This window comes from Microcaecilia unicolor, chromosome 11 (genome assembly GCF_901765095.1).
Source record: "Microcaecilia unicolor chromosome 11, aMicUni1.1, whole genome shotgun sequence".
In the NCBI taxonomy this organism is placed as follows: Eukaryota; Metazoa; Chordata; class Amphibia; order Gymnophiona; family Siphonopidae; genus Microcaecilia; species Microcaecilia unicolor.
The window spans coordinates 90,407,223-90,425,780 of NC_044041.1; positions in this window are offsets into that span (position 1 = coordinate 90,407,223).

The following is an 18,558-nucleotide window of genomic DNA, read 5'->3' on the forward strand; positions in this document are numbered from 1 at the left end:
CCTGCGTGGCCATTTCCAGGGAGAGCCCTTAGCATCACCTAAATAGGTGGCGGTAAGGGCTCCCCCGGAAATGGCCACGTGGCAAGTGTTTACTTACTGCACAGCCACATCCACCTATTTAGGTGATGGTAAGGGCTCCCCCGGAAATGGCCACGCGGCAAGCCTTTAATTACCGCACAGCCACATCCACCTATTTAGGTGATGGTAAGGGCTCCCCCAGAAATTGCCACGTGGCAAGTGTTTATTTACCGCAGAGCCACATCCACCTATTTAGGTAATGGTAAGGGCTTCCCCTGGAAATGGCCACGCGGCAAGCATTTACTTACTGCACAGCCACCTATTTAGGTGATGGTAAGGGCTCCCGCACTAACCTGGTGGTAACCGGGCATTGCACAGCACTGCCAGGCAGGGCTTTTTTTGAGAGGGTACTGAGTACCGGCACCTTTTCCATTGTCTGCTAAAATTGACCAATGGACCCCAAGTTTTAATGAAAGAGCTCAGGCTCGGGGAACTTCCGGTGGCAAGATGGCGATCTAACGCACTTACGAGACGCTCCCGCTGCCTTGAAATAATATTTCCTAAAATAATTCTAGTTACTCACAATGCCTCACACTAAAAGAAAGGCGATAACCAGGGGCCAACTGCCGGTGGCCAGGACTTCGTCTCCGCGGCAGCAAACGTTGGAGCGCTTCGTGGTGAATCAACCTCGTGAAGCCGGAGAGGCGAGACCCGCAATGGACGCCGTCATAGGAGTGCCGACGCCCCAGGGTTTGGACATCTCTCTCGCCCCCGGGGATTATTCCACCTCCATGCCCGGCAACACAAAGGAAAGAGCAAGGTCTGTTTGAAGCAACGGAAGTCGTTGAAGGTAACATTCAGTCCGGCAGTGCCTTTCCTGAGTTTGCAACGGAAGAAAGCTTGGAAGAAGCAAATCCTGCAGAAATAACGCTGACTTTAATTTCGAAAGCGCTTCAGGATCTAAAACAAGTTGTTTCTAAGTCCGTTCGAGAAACCACTTCAATTGGGACAAAAATGACTCAGTTAACGGAATCCTTGGATAAGGTACGTTCAGAGACAATGGCAAAAATATCCCAGAATTGTGAGGAAATAAAAAGTATTAAAACTACGGCTGATTCACTGGTAAAAGATAAACTGTTGCTTCATAGAAAAATGGAACAGTTAGAAAACTTCAATCGAAGACTGACTCTTAGAGCAATAAACTTCCCCATAATACCTGGGATATCTTCAAATGATTTATTTAAAAAATACCTAACTGAGAATCTGAACTTACCATCTCAAGCCATTCCCCCTTGTAATAAAATCTATTATTTAAAAATACCTGCAAAGAAGAATGAACCTGGACAAGAGGGCAATGAAATAGATCTTCAGAATTTAACGGCTATATTGGAAGAATCCATAACTGAAGTGACAACTCGCAGTACTTTAATTATTTCTTCAATATTTGAATTTCCAGAAACCATTTTATTTTCAAAGAATATGGATCTATCCTGATGTTACTAGAGTAACTCAGGAAAGACGTATAAAATTTTTGTTACAGAGGGATAGAGTGAGAGAAATGGGAGCCTCATTTCTACTCGCCTACCCCTGTAAATGTATTGTCAAATATTTGAATAACAAGTATATTTTTTATGATCCTGAACAATTACAAGGTTTCGTAGATAGGAAAAGCTTGAATTGAGAATAATTATAAGAAATAGTGAGAAAATATCAGAAGTAATGCCACTGACAATTAGACAATGTTTCCTTTTATTAATCTCTCCTATATGATTTTCACCACCTTTTCCCCTCTCTGAAGATTGAGGTCTGAGAAAGAGATAAGATTGCTATAATATTCTTTGTTTGAGACCTGTGGGTCCAGATCTTTATTTTCCTTTATATGATCTCTGTGTTTCCACAAGTGTGTTGTTATTATAACTTGTATATTGTTTAAATAATAATAAAAAAAAAAAAAAAGAAAGAGCTCAGGCTCTACACACCAATTCTGCCTTGTCATAGATTCTGTGTCTGGTTGCAGGGGGCCTGGCTATTGTGGGGTGGCTCCCTCAGTGATCACCCCACCCCTGAAGGGTGGCCTAGCATTTGAGTACTGGCACCTTTTTTGCTAGAAAAAACACACTGCCGCCAGGTAACCCCTGGCAGTAAAAATAAATTCTGGTTGCGCCACAAATGGCACATGCTGGGGGCAATACTGCCATTGGCTCATAGGTGCCCCGTATAAGAGGCTTGGGGAGGCTAAGCCTCCCCAGCCCAGCTGTGACCTTCCCTGCCCATGGGCATTGCCCCCTCAAACGTAGCCATGGGAGCAGCCACTTTCCCTCCAGGCACGAGGCCCGCTCACCCAACACAGACCCAGACCTGCCAAGTTGGGAGACTCCCGCTTTGGCGGATCATCTCCCGCACTCCCGCCAAAGCGGGAAAGTCTCCTCTTCAGCGCGACAAAAAAAAAAAAAGTAACAAAAAATGTAAACGGGGCCATGGCAGCCTTCAAGCAAGGGCTGTCTGCACTGCAGCTGCTCCTCTCTCTGCCCCTGGAGGAGCAGGAAGTTAGTTGGCTGGTTTTCTAAACAGCCAACAGGTCAAGCCTGGTGATACCAAGTTGCACGCGTTCGGAGCCCGAGGTTCCATTCTCTCCTTGTGGTCCTGCCATCTCGATTTCGCCTCCCTGTTCACGATCCAGCACCTCTTCTTTATTCTCAAACTCCCCCCAACCCTACTTTCAAACTGATGCCTTAAATCGCCCGCCACCGGCCCCGCCGATTTCCTTCTCTGGCGTCCCGCCCCCTCTGCTCTGATGCATCTTCTCACGCCCCATGCCAAAAAAGGAAACTGCCCATGAAGGAAAGGTGTAGGGTTTGTTGTGGCGGTGATCTGATCTCAGAAACAAGTGGGAAGGTGGGAGTTTCAGAATGAGGGGGAGAATCGCTGGGCTGGGATTGAGGGCTTGGACTGTTGAGAAAGATAAAGCGATACCAGACGGGGGATGGACGGAGTAACTTTTGTGTGAGCTGTTGTCTGCTTCTTTGGGTTTGCCTCTGGTCGCACTTTGAGGTGTTGATGAGGAGAAGCAGCAGTGGCCAACAAATTAATACCGGGTGGAAGGGGGAGCGGGAGGCACTAGGCAGGTATAATGGAGAGAGTGTAAAGATGGGGAGAGAAGGAGGGGACATGGAGAAGGGCTGGAGTCCTGGAGAAAGGGAGAAGCTGCTGAAAATGAGGAGAAAGGGGGGGGGGGTAAAAGAGGGAAGACGCTGGAAGGATGGGGTAGGGAGAGAAACTAACAGGTGGAGAAACATTGAAGGATGGGGAGAGAGGGGGGCATGATGAATGGAAAAGGGTAGAGAGAGAGAGAGAGACACTGGATGGAAATAAGGGGATAGAGAGAGAGAGAGACACTGGATGGAAGGATTGGGAGAGATGGGGGGTAGACGTTGGATGGCAGGATCGGGAGGGGGGTAGATGAATGGAAGGATATGGAGAGAAAGAGGGAAGAGGAAGACAGAAGGATGGGGAGATAAAGAGGGAAAACGGATGGAAGGATGAGGAGCGGGGCGTAGACGGGACAGGGGAGAGAAGAGAAATCACTGGACATGTAGGGGAGGGCAGGGGAGGGAGGAAAATTGCTAGATATGGAAGGATGGAGGGGTCAGGGGAGAGAGGAGATTTGCTAGATGGATGGATGGAAGGACCAGGGGAGAGAGGAGATTTGCTAGATATGGATGGAGGGCAGGGGAGGGAGGAGAGTTGCTGGACACGGATGGATGAATGAAGGGGAGGGGAGTGAGGAGAAATGCTGAATATGAATGGAGGGGAAACTGCTGAATTTAAGGACTGGATCAGAATGCTTTGAGGGCAGATGCTGCAACTGGAGGAAGGATATTGATAGGGTGCCACAGATGGTAGACAGAACACATAAGGATACAGGAGGATGGTGGACATGGTGAGTGAAAGAATTTCAAATGGAAAGAAGACACCATAAAACAGAAGACACTGGGACCAAAGCGAATAGAAAAATTAAATGTTCAGAAAACAAAGGTAGAAAAAAGTATTTTATTCAGAATGTATTAATTGCAATATGTCAGCTTTTGGAAATGTACATTTGTGATATTTTGCAGGTAAGTTTCAGTTTCTCTAGTATTGCTGCATGCCAAGTCTGACTTCTTGAGATAATTTTCCAGTTCAATATTTTGCCTTCATATCTTTTGATTTCTAGTTCCTTTTGTCATATCTGTTGTCATGTGTTTTTCATGTGTGATCAAGGTGCAGTATTCTGCTAGCGTGTACTATTTGCAGCCCTTTTGGTTTTGTTTTTTCCACTAGGTAGTGTATTGGTGTTTTAGAGCCTGGTGTAATTACAGTACTGCCTTTCGGTTTGGTAAGTTTGAGTGTGTTTTTGCACAAGTTTGTGTATAGTGTTTTGCAGTGGAGAGATTGTGTGTTGGCCGTACTAAGGTGACATCAACACTTTAAATTCATTTTAGTTTGTTTGTCATAACATCAGACATGGTTTTATAATATTTTGGAGGATCTGATGTTGAATTGTTAAAGGTATTAATTGTGACTATTTTACTTTTATTTATTTTTCCTGTGTGTTGTCAGATAATTGTGGATGTAAGCCCCGCCCCCTGGCACCACCCACAACCCCGCCCCCTTTAGCCTCCCCAAACAGTTGGGCCACCGACCGCCTATGCATTGGCTCCCGCGTTATACCGGCAGTAGTGCTGGATTGGCATGTGACAAAGTTGCGGTAGCTCTACTGCAACTTTTTAAAAGGGCTCCATAAGCCCTTAAGGCTCATCTCATATACTACTGGTCTCAGCCCTGTCCTCAAGCACCTCTAAACCAGTCTGGTTTTCAGGATAGCCACAATGGAAATGCATGAAATAGATCTGCAGCCAATGCCTCCATTAGACTCATAGATATGCCTTGCATATTTATTGTGACTAGCTTGAAAAGGCTGTTTTCAATTTGAATTCCAAATTTGGTGGCAGTGTTATTTCATTCTATGGCCATCGTCAACGCTCAGTCCCCTCTTTTGTGTCGAAACTTCTGTTTGCAGAATCCATTCAGCAATAATCCTTCCTCCTTCCTTCCTGTAAGTCATGTTTTGCATAAATGTGTGAAACCCACAGTAGGATTAAAATAATGGGTCTTAAAATAAATTTACATTATTGAGACAAACATGGGGAAGTTTCGTTCCCCCAGCTTTGTGGTCATACAGATCTCATGCACGCAATGGCCTATTTTGCCACTGATTGCAGGGGATGACAACATACCCCCCTCCCCTGTTCCTGTCTCTGAAATTTTTTCTATCATGTTTTCTGAAATATAAGGGGTAGACTTAAGGACCTGTCAAAAAACCAAAACGAAACTACAAGTCTGATAAAGAGCAGATCCTTGGTCCGAGGAATTCATTTCTTGTAACTTCTGGAAAAGAAAAATAAATTACAGGAAGAAAAGCCACATTGAACTAAAGACAAAATAAAAAATCTTGGGGTAAATATTCAAAGCGATTTAACCGGCTAGAAATGACAATTGCTTGTTTGGGGTTAACCAGTCATATTCAGCGGTACTTAGCAGAGTAGTGCTGCTTAAAACTGTCTAGTTAGCGCCAAACTCCAGCTATTTTTGGGGGAAGGAGTCAGCACTTAACTGGTCAAGGTACTGAATAAATAGGACAGCATACAAGTCAGCCCTATCTTTGGGGATCTTTTACTAATAGCGTTTTTAGTTCGTGCTAAATGCTGAGATGCACATTATATTCCTATGGGCTTTTAGTGCGAGCTAAAAATGCTAGTGCACCTTCGTAAAAGACTCCCTTTATGCGGCTAACCAGCTATGGTTTTGCCGGCTCCGTAAACTTGGAAATTCAATGCTGGAACCCAGATATGGCCTAGCATTGAATTTCTGGGTATAATGCCAACAGTGATCAGCGAAACGCTGAATGTCAGGCCCCTTGTGTGTAGAGGGTAGCAGAAATTTTGCCTGTTAGGATTAACTATGAAAAGAATCCGTAGTGTGCCTAATTATAAGGATCTAGAGCTTGGACCCAGCACTCCTGTCCAACTTTCAACCAATCTCCAACTTATTATTTTATATCAAAGCTAACAGAAGGCACTGTTTATACAGTTTTCTAATTAGGCTGCAAAAACAGCTTCCTGCCTCTGAGACAATCAGGTTTTCAAGAGAGCCACAGCCCAGAGACCATTCTGACTTATTCCCTAATATGGTAGGGAAGCCCTGCCCAGCGCATCCCAGGATGCACTGGGCAGGGCAGGCCTCCTCCATCACCCACGAGGTACAAGGGGGAGGGAGCCGCTAGACCATCAGGGTAGGTGGGGGTGGGGTGTGTAGCCCACTTGGCTACTAGGGTTTTTTTTCTGGTGTTGGGGAGATTGGAGGGTAGAGATCCACTGGCCCTCCAGCCCCCATGCCCTTGTGTCGGGGGAGGGGGGTTGAGGGGACTGGAGTTCTGCTAGATCTCCAGCCAGGGCCGGTCTTAGCAAGTGCAGGGCCCTATGCAGATCAATTTGGTGGGGCCCCATCCTAGCCCCGCCCCATCCCAGCCCCTCCCCCACTCCAGCTCCACCCCATTGATAATATTATTCAATTTTTAGAAAAATTTTTATTTATGAAATTTCAAATAAAGACAAATGAAGCTAAACTTGTACAGAAAAACTGATTGAAATAATAAGCACAATGCTATCATGAAACTCCCCCTCCCCAGAAATTATTCAGTTCAAGTCCACTACAATTAGTAGTTCCAATTCTCATAACCCTGGGGGTGGGGGGGGGGGGGGGGGGGGGGGGGTGGGGGGGTCAGAGATGCGGACACACAATCTCTCCACTGCAAAACACTATACACAAACTTGTGCAAAAACACACTCATAACCTTACCAAACCATAACAGCACTAATTCCAAGGACAGGACGAGCACAACCTTATGCGTGGAAAGGCAGAACTGTAATTACACCAGGCTCTAAACCACCAATACATTACCTCGTAAAAAAAACAAGACAAAAAGGGCTGCAAATGCTACACGCTAGCAGGATACTGCACCTTGATCACACATGAAAAACACATGACACAACAGATATGAAGGCAAAATACTGAACTGGAAAGTTACCTCAAGAAGTCAGACTCAGCATGCAGCAATACTAGAAAAATTGAAACTTACATGCAAAATATCACAGATGCACATTTCCAAAAGCTGACATATTCCAATTAATAAATTCTGAATAAAATACTTTTTCTACCTTTGTTGTCTGATCATTTGGTTTTTCTATTCGCTTTGGTCCCAGTGTCTTCTGTTTTATGCAGTGTCTTCTTTCCATTTGATATTTTTTCTCTCACCATGTCCACCATCCTCCTGTGTCCTTATGTGTCCTGTCTACCATCTGTAGCCCTGTCCCTATCCTTTCTCGAGTTTCAGCATCTGCCTTCAAAGTGTTCTGATCCAGCCCTTAAATTCAGCAATTTCCCCTCCATGCATATTCAGCATTTCTCCTCACTCCCCTCCTTCCATGTGCATCTACTTTCCTCCCCTCCCCTACATCCATGTCCAGCATTTCTCCTCTATCCCTTCCCCTCCATCCATGTGCATCTCCTTCCTTTGTCATTCCTTCCCTCCATTCGTGCCCAACATTTCTCCTCTCTCCCCTGCCCTCCATGTCCAGCAATTCCCCTCTCTCCCTGAGCCCTGCCCTCCCATCCATGCTTCTCTGTCCCCTGCCCCCTCCATTCATCCCTATCCAGCAATTCCCCTCTCTCCCTGAGCCCTGCCCTCCCATCCATGCTCCTCTGTCCCCTGCCCCCTCCATTCATCCATATCCAGCAATTCCTCTCTCTCCCTGAGCCCTGCCCTCCCATCCATGCTCCTCTCTGTCCCCTGCCCCCTCCATTCATCATTCCTATATCCAGCAATTCCCCTCTCTCCCTGAGCCCTGCCCTCTCCCATCCATGCTTCTCTCCCCTGCCCCCATCCATTCATCCCTATCCAGCAATCCCCCTCTCTCCCTGAGCCCTGCCATCCATGTCCAGGTCCTTTCTCCCTTGCCCTCCTGCTCCCATGTTCAACTGCCTGCCCGCCCTGGCGCCCTCTTCTCCCCCCAACCAACAAGGATCCTTTTTCTTTTAAATTTACCCTCTGTCGCCGACTCGCTGGAATCTGACTGGACAGCACAGCAGGCAGCGTCGCTGAAAGCGCTCCTCCCCTCCCAAGTGCCCCCGACATCTCTAGCAGAACGCAGAAGCTTCCTGATTTGTTCATTCTCAGTGTCCCGCCCTCGAAAGCGGGACACTGAGAATGAAAGAATTAGGAAGAGCTTCTGTGTTCTGCTAGAGACGTCGGGGGGACTCGGGAGGGAGGAGCGCTTTCAGCGACACTGCCTGCTGTACTGTCCAGTCGGATTCCAGCGAGTCGGTGACGGAGGGTAAATTTAAAAGAAAAAGGATCCTTGTTGGTAGGGGGGAGAAGAGGGTGCCAGGGCGGGCAGAATAGCGTGTCATCGGATTGCCACCGGCCCTGGGAAGAGGCTGACTGAGGCGCGCCGCGCGGGGCCCCCCTAACAGGGCCCTATGCGGCCACCTCGGTCGCCTCGGCCTAAGACTGGACCTGTCTCCAGCCCCCCTGTGTTCCTGTCTGGGGGTGGGGGGGGGGGGTATAGGGGTTTGGGGGGCACGCTTTTGTGGGAGTCTGGGGGATACCACAGAACTTCTGCTCCTATGTTTGACAGGTCTAGGCTTTTGACAACCTGGACCTGTTAAACAAGTGTGGGAGGATTGTGGCTGAACGCATGCCCAGGCACAATCCTCCCACACTTTCCCCCAATGATCAACGCTAATAATGCACATAAATTTGCATGTTATTAGCATTGATCATTGGGGAGTTAATTCTCCGCACTGTTCTGGTGCTAGTTTTAGGGTGCTGTGTCGGAACAGCGCAGGGAATTGATCATCAGGGCATTAGTGAATCACATTTGCTCTATCCTTGAAGGAGGGATCTTTGTTTTCTGAGTCTTGTTAGACCTCTCTGCTGCATTCAAATTAATCAGTCATTGACTATTTTTTCACCAGCTCATACCGTCTTGATTGGTTATTTAATTTCTTCATCCCAGGTCCTTCAGAGTAGAATTGAACTCTTCTATTGCTGGCACTATCCCCTTTCATGTAAGTATACCACAGGATTCAGTTCTGGCCCCTCTATGTTTTCATCTTTTTCTCAGCCCCCTGGCCATCTTGGTGCAAGGTAAAGGTGTCAACAGTTGCTATTACTCTTCATCAATGAAACCTGGATCCACGACCAAAAGGACCCAATAATCCTAGACCTGTGCCCTCCAGGATACAAAATTACACACTGGACCAGAAAGGAAAAGAGAGGCGGAGGCATAGCACTAATCTATCGATTCCACTTTACCACCGAAACAACTTCCGAGTCCATGACACCTCAACTTGAAATTGCCTCAATCAGAATCCACAACAAAACCCTACACAATCATTTGAATTGTGTCTTGTTTTACAGACCTCCAGGTAACTTTCACGAAGGTCAGACTAACTTCATGAACTTCATTTCAAACACATGTGTAACCAACTCCAATGTATTAGGAGACATCAATCTTAACTTAGAAGACCCAAACTCAATCAACGCACGAGAATGTAAGGAATTCCTCCACCTATGGGATCTCAAATGGCCACAAATGCAAGCAACCCACGTCAAAGGACACACACTTGATCTTATCTCACACAAATTTTCAACAGACCAGAACCTAATACTAACAGATATTAAATGGACAGAAACACCCCGGACTGATCACTACAAATTAAATTTATCCCTACACTGGCGGAAGAAGGGATTACACCAAATACAAGAACACACATCCTACAGCACAAGAGGTCAAGTAGACACGAAAACATTCTGGCAACAGATACACAACAATGAATAGACAACACAAACAGACTCCATATATTACCTCGTGAAATGGGATAAAAGATGCAAATGCATACTAGATGAAATAGCACCCTTACGAACAAGAACTTCATGTAAGCATAACTCGATACTATGGTTCAATGATGAACTGAAAAAGCTAAAAACACAATCCAGGAAACTCGAACGAGCATGGAGAAAAGCAAAAGACGAACACATACTCAACACATGGAAACAATCACAAAGAAAATACAAATACGCAATAAGACAGACCAAAAGATCATACTATAAAACTAAATAGGGACAGATTACAAAGACACGAAGAAATTATACCAACTCGTGAACAAACTCCTAGACACCAACTTGGTCACTACATCAAATACAGACATCCCATCTGCAGACAAACTTGCTAAGAATTTCAATGAAAAATTGCAAACCTATGCAACACGCTACCTCAGGACAACACTGACATCGAAATCTTCCTTAATGAGTTGGACCCAACCACTGGAGAATACCCGGCTGACCGAACCTGATTAAAATTCGCCCTCCTTACCGTCGATGCAGTTGCACAGGCAATCAGCAGGTTCTCCAACACTCTGTAAACTAGATACCTGTCCCAGCTACCTAATGAAATCCGCCCCTGACCGCTTCATAGCAGACCGAGCATCCCACCTAAACTACATGCTTCAGCAAGGTCTCTTCCCTAAAGAAAATGGCAATATCCTACTCACTCCGATATCAAAAGACACCAAGAAAAAAACAAATGAAATCACTAACTACCGTCCAGTAGCATTCATTCCATTGTCAGTCAAACTGATGGAAAGCATGGTAGCCGAACAACTTACAAATTATATAAACAGATTCTCAATATTACACAAATCACAGTCAGGTTTTAGCCCCCTCCACAGCACAGAAACAGTACTACTCATTCTCCTAGCCAAATTCAAGCAGTAAATAGCAATAGGCAAAAACATCCTTCTCCTCCAATTCGACATGTCTAGTGCATTCGACATGGTAAACCGTAATATATTAATAAGATTACTAGATAAGTAAGGGATTGGTGGAAACATACTTAGCTGGATCAAGGGTTTCCTAACCACAAGAATATATCAAGTAAAATCAAACTCAAACATATCATCACCGTGGAAAGCAGACTGCGGAGTACCACAAGGATCACCGCTATCACCGATCCTCTTCAACCTAATGATGACCCCACTAGCCGTCCTTATCTAACCAAGGCCTTAACCCTTTCAGCTATGCAGATGATGTCACAATATTCATTCCTTACAAATCTAAACTGACAGAAATCACCAACAAAATCAAGATCAGCTTGAACATCATGGACTCTTGGGCAAATGCATTTTAACTAAAACTAAACAAAGAAAAAACACACTGTCTCATCCTCTCATCCATACACAGCGCTGATAACCCCACAATTATCAACACCCCAGATTACACCCTCCCTATCTCAGAAAGCCTGAAAATCCTCGGCGTTACAATGGACCGCAACTTAATACTAGAGAGCCAAGTGACATCCACAACAAAGAAAATGTTCCACTCAATGTGGAAACTCAAACGCGTGAAACAATTCTTCCCGAGGAGAACATTTCGCAACCTGATACAATCAATGGTACTAAGCCATGTAGACTACTGCAATGGAATTTATGCGGGATGCAAAGAACAAACCTTAAAGAAACTTCAGACCGCTCAAAACACGGCAGCTAGGCTTATCTTCGGAAAAACACGATTTGAAAGTGCAAAACCCCTTCGCGAAAAACTACACTGGCTCCCAATCAAAGGACGCATTGCTTTCAAAATCTGCACTCTGGTTCACAAAATTATCTACGGTGGAGCTCCGGGATGGATGACAGACTTAATCGACCTACCAACTAGAAACACATCCGAATCAACACGAATGTACCTAAATCTGCACTACCCAAGCTGCAAAGGACTCAAATACAAATCAACTTACGTGTTCAGTTTTTCCTACATAAGCACACAACTGTGGAACGCATTACCAAAAGCCTTGAAAACTATGAACAACCACCTATACTTCCGGAAAACACTTAAAACTAACCTGTTCAAAAAGGCATTCCCTACCGATCCAACATAAATGCCTGATCTCTGCAACACAACAAAACTAAAGAACGTAATGGACATAACACAACTCTTCCGTTGTACGATTCCCTAGTGTGGCTGTGCCACATGAACTTTATCTTACCACAACATCACTTTGTATTTGTGTACACCGGAGTCTGTAACGCCTCTCCGGTACTATGTAAGCCACATTGAGCCTACAAATAGGTGGGGAAATGTGGGATATAAATGTAACAAATAAATAAATAAATAAATACTATGCCGATGATATCCAGCTGTTATATCATGTGGCTTGCACTTTATCTGATTTTTGGATGCAGCAACCAATTTGATGATTTCTTATGGACTTATTAAATCCATGTAAATTTACAGCCATGTGGTTCACAGGCAGTGCTAGTACCCCAACCCTTTGTTAGGAGCTCTCATTGCATTGTGAGGTAGTAGAGCCATCTTGGTCATCAGCATTTATTTATTTGTTTGTTTCTAGCATTTAACTCACACCTTATTGACAGAAGGCCAGGGCTTTTTTTGAGGGGGTACTTGGGGGTACTGAGTTCCGGCACCTTTTCCATTGTCTGCTACAATTGAACCATGGACCCCAAGTTTTAATGAAAGAGCTCAGGCTCTACACATCAATTCTGCCTTGTCATAGATTCTGTGACTGGTTTCAGGGGGCCTGGCTATTGTGAGGTGGTTCCTCAGTGCAGAAGCGTAGCCAGGTGGGGCGCAGGGGGAGCGGTTGCTCCCCTAAACAGCTGTTGAGAAAAAATGGCGCCTATGCGCCTCAACCCAATAAATATTTTATTTTTCTGCTCCCTCCTGAGTCTGTAATCCTTTCCTATCTCTTCTGCCTGCGCTCTCCCGTCCGCGAGGTCACTTTTACTTCCCAAAGCGTTCTCCCTCCGGCACCGGTGATTCACAGTCAGCCTGCCAGCATCGGGGCTTCTCCTCCTCAGGCACGTCCCACCTCTGTGGAAAACAGGAAGTTGCTTAGAGTAGGCGGGACGCGCCTGAGGAGAAGATGCCCCGACGCTGGCAGGCTGACTCAGAATCGCCAGTGCCGGAGGGAGAACACTTCGGGAAGTAAACAGTGACCATGCACATGGGAGAGACAGGCAGAAGAGAGGGTGAAGCCAATTTGAGTAATCCACCCCCGCACACCGCTCGGTTCAAAACAAGCAAGGAGGAGGAGATAGGGACACAAAGAGGGCACTACTGGAAAGGGGAGGAGGAGATAGGGACACAGAGAAGGCACTACTGGAAAGGGGAAGGAGATAGGGACACAGAGGGGCACTACTGGAAAGGGGGCGTAGATAGGGACAAAGAGAAGGCACTACTGGAAAGGGGAGGAGGAGATAGGGACACAGGGGTACTACTGGAAAGGGGGGAGTACATAGGGACACAAAGAGGACACTACTGGAAAGGAGAGGAGGAGATAGGAACACAGAGAAGGCACTACTGGAAAGGGGAAGGAGATAGGGACACAGAGGGGCACTACTGGAAAGGGGGGAGTAGATAGGGACACAAAGAGGGCACTACTGGAAGGGAAGAGGAGATAGGGACAAAGGGGCACTACTGGAAAGGGGAAGGAGATAGGGACACAGAGGGGCACTACTGGAAAGGGGGGAGTAGATAGGGACACAAAGAGGGCACTACTGGAAAGGGGAAGAGGAGATAGGGACAAAGAGAAGGCACTACTGGAAAGGGGAGGAGGAGATAGGGACACAGGGGTACTACTGGAAAGGGGGGAGTACATAGGGACACAAAGAGGACACAAAGGGGAAGGAGATAGGGACATAGAGGGGCACTACTGGAAATGGGAAGGAGATAGGGACACAGAGGGGCACTACTGAAAAGGGGAAGGAGATAGGGACACAGAGGGCACTACTGGAAAGGGGAGGAGGAGATAGGGACACAGGGGCACTACTGGAAAGGGGAAGGAGATAGGGACACAGAGGGGCACTACTGGAAAGGTGGGAGTAGATAGGGACACAAAGAGGGCACTACTGGAAAGGGGAGGAGGAGATAGGGACACAGAGAAGGCACTACTGGAAAGGGGAAGGAGATAGGGACACAGAGGGGCACTACTGGAAAGGGGAAGGAGATAGAGACACAGAGGGGCACTACTGGAAATGGAGGGTAGATAGGGACACAAAGAGGGCACTACTGGAAAGGGGAGGAGGAGATAGGGACACAAAGAGGGCACTACTGGAAAGGGGAGGAGGAGATAGGGATACAAAGAGGGCACTACTGGAAAGAGGGAGGAGGAGATTAGGGACACAGGGGCACTACTGGAAAGGGGGGAGTAGATAGGGACACAAAGAGGGCACTACTGGAAAGGGGGGAGTAGATAGGGACACTACTGAAAAGGGGAGGGGGAGATAGGGACACAGAGGGGCACCACTGGAACGGGGATATGGGGTCAATGTTGAAAAAGGGGTTGAGATGGGGACAAAGAGGTAATGCTGGAAAAGGGGGAAGATGGCAACAGGGGTAATGCTGGGAAGATGGGGACACAGGACAATGTTAGAAAAAGTGAGAGGTGGGGACACCAGGACGGCAGATGCTAGAAAGGGGGAGATGAGGAGACCAGGTAGGCTTGTGCTGAAAAGGGGGGGAGATGGGGACACAGAAAGGGCAGATGCTGAACTTGGGGGCAGGTTAGGGACAAGGGACACAGAAGGGAGATGCTGGACAGGACAAATAGTGGTGCAGAGGAAAAAATGATGGTGCACTAGGAGACAGATGTAGAGAAGGAAAAGAAGAAGAAAGAGGCGAGAGAAGAAATGGAAAGGACAACCTGGAAAAGAATTTGTAAGGCTGACTCATGGAACATGGAAAAAAAAGACTATTCCCAGACAACAAAAGTAGAAAAAAATATTTGTATTTAATACTTTGTAAGCACTGAGATGTACCTGCTTTGTAAAATGTACATTTTTTATATTTTTATTTTGCAGAGTACAGGAGAAAATGCATTTCTGTCTCTTTATTTTACCAGTATAGCACTATTTAGAGTCTGGCTTCCTTGGGCAGGGGGTCTCTATTTCAATTTTTGTTGTTGGTTTTTTGGGGTTTTTTTTGTGGCTCCCTATTCTGCATTAGATTGGTAGCATGGAATGTTGTCACAATTTGGGTTTCTGCCAGGTGCTTGTGACCTGGGTTGGCCACATTGGAAACAGGATACTGGGCTAGATGGACCATTGATCTGACCCAGTATGGCTACTCTTATGTTATATAGATGAGGGTCTGTCCATGTTGTGCATGTGTGACTGAGGTGAAGGATTCTGCCAGCATGTAGTATCTGTGTAGGAATGTGTAACAATGCAGCTTGTTCCAATTTCCCAATAGTAGGTATATTGGTGCTCCAGAGCGCAGTGTAATATATATCGCACTGTCTTCTGATAGGTGGTTTAGGGCTGTTATGGTGTGGTAAGTTTCGTGTTCTAGGGCAGTCCTGGAGTACCCCCTTGCCAGTCAGGTTTTCAGGATATCCACAATAAATATGCATGACATTGATTTGCATATACTGCCTCCATTACGTGCAAATCTTTTTCATGCAGATTCATTGTGGATAGCCTGAAAACCTGAATGGCAAGGGGGTACTCCAGGACCACCTAGGGAAACACTTCTCTAGGTCCCATTGTAATATTTATAGCATTGTTTTTTCATAGGTGGGTTAGGGCTGTTTTGGTGTGGTAAGTTTTCAGTATAGGTTGTGGGTGTCTTTTTGCAGGGGTTTGTGTTATTTCACAAAGTGTCTAGCCCTATTTGAAAGTAGGCTCTGGGGTAAGGGCCACCAATGGTCACCCAAGATAAAAATGCTCAAGACTAGTGTTCTTCATATCCTGTAGAGCCACCACACAAACAAAAGCCCATCTGATTTAAACAAGGTGTCTAGCAGTGGAAGGACTGGGTGTGCTATTCCTGAGGTGATGGTCACGATTTGAATATTTTTATTTGAAGTTAAGAAGATAGATTGCCTGCTCTGGCCAGTCCAGGAACCTCTTCTGTGTCCTGCCTACTGATGTAACTTACTGTTTCCTTGTAGGCAGGACGCAACAGAGACAGCCTGTATTAATCATTGCCCGCCACAGCCCCTGAGCAACAACACAGACACTGCTGTCTAGCTGACACCAATCGGCGCCTATTTTGTAAAAGTCTGCTCCCCCTGAGATCAAAACCTGGCTACGCCTCTGCCTCAGTGATTACCCCACCCCAGAAGGGTGGCCTAGCATTTGAGTACGGCACCTTTTTTGCTAGAAAAAAAACTCACTGCAGAAAGCTGACATTTAAACAACAGATTGATGGAGTATTGAAGTTCTGCTTCATCTTCCTCAGGTGTATTGGGCCATTAGTGCATTTCTGCATCTAAATCCCAAATACCTGCCCTTCTGTGATTGAAAATACCCACAGAAATTGCACCTAATTGAACATTTTCCAATATCGTATCCATGATATTTACCGTCAGTAGGTTCTGTATATCAGTGCTTCTCAACCCAGTCCTTGAGGCACACCTAGTCCCATCAGATCCATCCACAATGAATATACATGAGATAAATTTGCATACACTGCCTACTTGATATGTAAATCTATCTCATGCATATTTATTGTGGATATCCTGAAAACCTGATGGGACTAGGTTTGCCTCAAGGACTGGGTTGAGAAGATCTGCTCTACAAGACTATCCGCCTCATAATCGAAAGTGAAAGACGCCCATATTTCGACCCAAATCGGGAGATGGGCGTCTTTCTCCTGTGGGCGCCCAAATCGTTATAATCGAAAGCCGATTTTGGTTGTCTTCAACTGCAATCTGTCGCGGAAACGGGCAAAGTTGATGGGGGCATGTCGGAGGTGTGGTGAAGGCGGGACTGGGGCGTGGTTATCGGCCGAGGAGAGATGGGCGTCCTTGGCTGATAATCGAAAAAAGAAAGGCATTTTTAGCGTGAATTTGGGTCACTTTTTTGGACCCTGTTTTTTCACGAACAAGTTCCAAAAAGGTGCCCTAAATGACCAGATGACCACCGGAGGGAATCGGGGATGACCACCCCTGACTCCCCCAGTGGTCACTAACCCCCTCCCACCAAAAAAAACCCACTTTACAAAGTTTTTTTTCCCCAGCCTCTATGCCAGCCTCAAATGCCATACCCACCTCCATGACAGCAGAATGTGTTCTATCTGTAACAGCCTTTCCCTGGTTCTGATGTGGCTCTCAGGTGAGTGTGACATCTTTTCTGTTATGCGTACTGCAGAGTCACATCAGCAATTCATTGTGGTGGGTGTAGGGTAGTGGGCTCCGTGATTCCACTAGCTTGTGTTCAATGCTCACGATGTTGGTTGTTGGTAGGCTCTACTCCCATGGTGCTTTCCCCCTCTGCTTACTGGGTCAGAGTGTGCCCTGTTGTGTTTCCGGTAGTCCATGCGGTAGTGGCCATTTTTGTAAGCCAGTTTTAGCTCCCTTTCATGAGTTACCCACGTTACTGAAAGTGGGCATTGTATAGCATTCTGCCAGCTCTGACCTACTGCTAATCTCAGTACCAGGGAGACTCTTTGCCAGTGGGACACAACCTCTGATCTGCAGTTAACTGTGAGTAAAAGTGCTTATTCAAATAAAGGACTTTTTCCGAGAGATTAGTCTTCAGGTGTGGAGCAGCAACAAGTCCTGTCCTTGGAGCACTTTTAGCGGGTACTGCAGTGCACTTCAGGCAGGCAGACCCAGGCCCATTCCCCCCCCCCCCCCTCCACCTGTAACACTTGTGGTGGTAAATGGGAGGCCTCTAAAACCCACTGTATCCACATGTACTTGCCCCCTTCACCCCTAAGAGCTATGGTACTGTTGTACAGTTGTCCCTCTCACGACCAAATGGCTTGGATTAGGACGTTTCTGAGCTGGGCGTTTTTAGTTTCCATTATCGCAAACAAAAAAAAAAAACCGCACATCTTAGAAAGGACCAAATTCATGGCATTTAGTCCGTACAAAACCCGTATTTTCGAAACGAAGGATGGACGCCCATCTTTTTCAAAATACGGTTCAAACCGCCCCTTCACGTACCCGTTCGCGGACATAGACGCCCATGGAGATGGGCGTTCGCGTTCGATTATGCCCCTCCACGAGATTAATATATAACCCTGAGAAAGGTGAACATATCTTTAACTTGACAGTGGAAGGGAATCTTGTAGATAGAAAGATGAGTGACGAAGGGGATAGACGCATGACATAGGGAGCAAAAGATAGACTGAAAGAGAGTGACGGGGAGCAAGAAAGTGAGAAATGGCTTTGGTTGCCTCCGGACTGTATCTTTTCAGAACCAAGATTTCTTAACAGGTTCTCAAGGCAGAAAAGGATAAATTAAGAGCTTTTCATGGTCTCCTGCAAGAATTATTTATTGATCTATTTATTTATTGGGATTTATGAAGAAATTCACCCAAGGTGGTGTACAGCAGGTACAGCTTCACATAAAACTTACAATTTTGTTAATAGCATAACAAAATTAAATTGTCCAAATATAAGCATATATGTAATC